The following is a 4461-nucleotide window of genomic DNA, read 5'->3' on the forward strand; positions in this document are numbered from 1 at the left end:
AGAAAAAAAAAGAAATTGCCTCAACAAAAGGGCACTGTGGGCACCCATCAGGGAAGGGACGGGTGCTCAAGCCCGTCCCGCCCCACCCCGCTCTGCACGTGCCTGATTTTAAGTATAAAATGGAATCCTGTTGTTGCATAGAGAACAGAAGTGCACCAAAAGTTTGTGGTCACGTGACCTGTGTGCTTTGAACTGCGTTTCCAAACATCTGCGCTCGACACATTGTCGAAATGTCAGTATCTGCAGAATGTGGCTTGCTGAGCTCAGACTCAGAGCACTGTTGGTAATACTGCTGCCAGCTCCTACTATCTGCTGTGTATCTGTGAAGTCAAGGGCGTAGATTTCGTTTTGGCATTGGTGGGGACGAATGATTCAGTTTTTTTTCCCTTTTGTCTTTGCTTCTTGATAACAAAAGGAGAAATGTACTTGCCTACATATGCTATTCTACATGCTTTTAAACCATTTAAAATTACAATTGATAGTTTTATATGTGAGTTATATAATGCTAAATTACAATTAAACAAATGACTAAGTATTTTAGACTTTAGTTTACTTCAGCCATATTCAATATAAATCAGGTATCATACAAAAATAAAAATAACTTCATATTCAGCAGGGCTGGACTGGGACAAAATATCGGCATTTTGACTAGTGACCGGCCCACCATGGTATTATAGGAAAAGTCATAAATCCTTTGAAGCCTTTATAATTAAACTTAAACCTACACCACCTTCCCTATTCTGGTATTCTAAACAGTAACACCCATCCATCCATCCATCTTCATCCGCTTTGTCCGGGGCCGGGTCGCGGGGGCAGCAGCCTAAGCAAAGAGGCCCAGACCTCCCTCTCCCCAGCCACCTCCTCCAGCTTATCCGGGGGAATACCAAGGCGTTCCCAGGCCAGCCGAGAGATATAATCTCTCCAGCGTGTCCTGGGTCTTCCCCGGGGCCTCCTCCCGGTGGGACATGCCTGGAACACCTCACCCAGGAGGCGCCCAGGGGGCATCCTTGTCAGATGCCCGAACCACCTCAGCTGGCTCCTTTCGATGTGGAGCAGCAGCTGCTCTACTCTGAGCCCCTCCTGGATGGCCGAACTTCTCACCCTATCTCTAAGGGAGAGGCCAGCCACCCTTCGGAGGAAGCTCATTTCTGCCGCTTGTATCCGCGATCTCGTTCTTTCGGTCACTACCCACAGCTCGTGGCCATAGGTGAGGGTAGGGACGTAGATCGACCGGTAAATTGAGAGCTTCGCTTTTACACTCAGCTCCCTCTTCACCACGACGGACCGGTGCAGCGTCCGCATTACTGCAGCTGCAGCCCCAATCCGTCTGTCGATCTCCGGCTCCCTTCTCCCATCACTCGCGAACAAGACCCCGAGATACTTGAACTCCTCCACTTGTGGCAGGAACTCATCCCCGACCCGGAGTGGGCACTCCACCCTTTTCCGGCTGAGAACCATGGCCTCAGATTTGGAGGTGCTGATCCTCATTCCCGCTGCTTCACACTCGGCTGCGAACCGTTCCAGTGCGAGCTGGAGGCCTTCACCCGATGAAGCCAACAGAACCACATCATCTGCAAAAATCAGAGATGAGATTCTGAGGCCACCAAAGCGAAAGCCCTCCGCCACTTGGCTGCGCCTAGAAATCCTGTCCATAAAAATTATGAACAGAACCGGAGACAAAGGGCAGCCCTGGCGAAGGCCATCACCCACCGGGAACGAGTCCGACTTATTGCCAGCAATGCGAACCAAGCTCTTGCAACGGTTGTATAGGGATCGAATGGCCCGTAGCAATGGGCCAGACACCCCATATTCCCGCAACACCTCCCACAGGACACCCCGAGGGACACGGTCGAATGCCTTCTCCAAGTCCACAAAACACATGTAGACTGGTTGGGCAAACTCCCATGCACCCTCAAGTATCCTGGAGAGGATAAAGAGCTGGTCCAGTGTTCCACGACCAGGACGAAAACCGCATTGTTCCTCCTGTATCCGAGGTTCGACTAAACAGTAACACCTCATTTATAATTACATATACCTATAACTAAAAGGGTTGCTAACTCCCAGCAAAAAAAGAAAAAAAGTAGGGAACCACTCCCCCACCCTCTGCCTCAAGATGCTTAACTAACAAAACCGATTTAAATTTAATGCGCGTATAAAACAAATGCACATAAATCTATTATTTTTCTCCAGTAATTAAATAGATTCAACATCTTTCTTCAACAGAATTGCAGACTGCACAGAAGGTACCTTAACAAAGTAAAGAATACTATAACTTACTAGGGTATATACTAACGAGACTTAATATTTACTGAATACAATAATGGATTTCTATACATTTTACATCAGATGAAAATGTTGGTTGAAAGATTCAGGTAATTATTGTTAAAAGCGAGACATTTTAAATGAGAATAAGAAAGAAAAGTATTTCTTTGTGCCCCCCTCTCCCTGTTAATGCCCTACATGCCCCCTGGCAAAACTTTGCTAGACCCGCCCCTGCACAGTTACCAGCTGTCAGCTACTTAGAAAAGGATCCTGGTGTTATTTCTCAGAAACAGTTCATAACTTCTCTTCAACTCATGTCACCTAAAAGGTAAACCTGTTTCTCCATCACAGCTCTGACGATTCAGTAAGGACATCTCCTGGTTTCATCTTCATGTTTCCCTCTCACCACATATCCAAACCGACATCTTGACCAGCAGGTTTACAGCTGTGGCTCCAGCAAACATCAGCTGATACTAGAAATTAATATTAAATAAATGCTAACAACAGCTGATCAAGCTTAAACGTGCTGCTGTTGTTTAATGCGACCTCCGCTGGTTTCATCTTTCTGGCGCAGAGAGAAAAGCCGATCAGCTGATCATTGATCAGTTTCATGATTGAATTAGCAACTTTCTAGCTGAAGTAGTACGGGACAAATCGCGTTCCTTTTCACCTTAACTTTAAAGTTTGACCTCCTCGGCTGTAATTGGTCCAGGCCAGAGTCGATCATGACCAACTGGCCAATCCACCACCGTTCATTTATACCGTTAAAAAAAGAAAAGGAAGAAAACCCCATCGGCCCATAAAAACGAAAAATCACGAGCGGCCCACTGGGCAAATGCCCGGTATGCCCGATGGCCAGTCCAGCCCTGAAATACAGTCATGACAATAAACATGAGTTCAAGGACTTAACAACATTACTTCAGTTATGTTGTCAGTGACCTCGCCTCTCCACCTCTGTCTGAGCTACAACATGGCAGAGCTGCCTCTGTCACCTGATAAATAACAGTGAGACATTCAAATACATGCAGTCACACATGTGCTTCAAATACAGTCATTGAAACAACAGGTCATCATCCAATTCCACCTGTGATCTTGTGTCACCATTACTCTCTGAGCTTTGTGTTGGTTCTTCTGTCACCTGACAAATAGGACATACATGACAATAAGAATAAAATGTGCAGCTGCTTCAGTGTTTCTGTCAAATTGTGCAGATCTTGACTCATCAGTAATGTTTGTAGGGTGAGTGCATTTTTACAACAATTTGTGCAAACTGCACTGCAAGGTGGAATATTTGCAAAATCGTGATTACCTCATGATATTTTGTCTCAAAAATTAACCCTATGAATATGTCAGTGCCATTAGGATAAAATTGTCACCAACATTTTGACTTTAGACATATAATTTTAACAGCCTCTGTAAACTAATATCCTGGCTCGCTCGAGGCTACGTTTTCTCTGACAGTTTCAATCAAAATTAGAAATGCTGCTCTTGGAGTGCTGCCTGTTGTGCAGTTAGTTTCCAAAACACGTTATTAATGGGTACATACAATTTTAGACTAATGTGGGCCAAAGCCTAGCATAGCCTGTAACATTATTATGACGGACACATTTTATGAGTGAACTTGAGTTTAAGTGACTTACAGGTTTCTTTGAAAAATACTTTCTTATATCCAGGTTCTTCCTTTTTGCTGCCATCCTCCTCTCCTCCTGGCAGCGCAGGCTTGCCGCTGCTAAAACTAAACAGAGCTCACTGAAAAGCACAGCCAATCACATTGGCCATATTTCTCACATGACGTAGGACTCAAGTAGAGAACATAATTTAACTCTTTCTGCACCGCTGGGTGAATGAGACGCTGACAGATGTTTTTTTGTTTTTTCTTTCTATCGGGTTGTTTTTCTTTACTCAAAGAGATCAAATTATTGGTGGGGACAATTCAATAATTGCCGGATATTGGTGGGGACATGTCCCTTCCGTCCATGCCAAATCTACGCCCTTGTGTGAAGTACTCAGGAACAGAAACAGAAACTACCATGTTATGTCTCTTTACGCATGACGGAACCAGGGTGTTGCGCACCTGTAACCTGACATCATCTGCTGAAAGTACTTAAACTTACTTCCATCCAGCTCACACCCAGTTACTGAAGCTACAATTACGGTGCGACAGGAAGAACAGGAATATTAAAGAGGGGATTTGGAGAG

This window comes from Rhamphochromis longiceps, linkage group LG13 (genome assembly GCF_057381845.1).
Source record: "Rhamphochromis longiceps isolate RC_006_pf linkage group LG13, R_longiceps_female_GT1.1, whole genome shotgun sequence".
Classification (NCBI taxonomy): Eukaryota; Metazoa; Chordata; class Actinopteri; order Cichliformes; family Cichlidae; genus Rhamphochromis; species Rhamphochromis longiceps.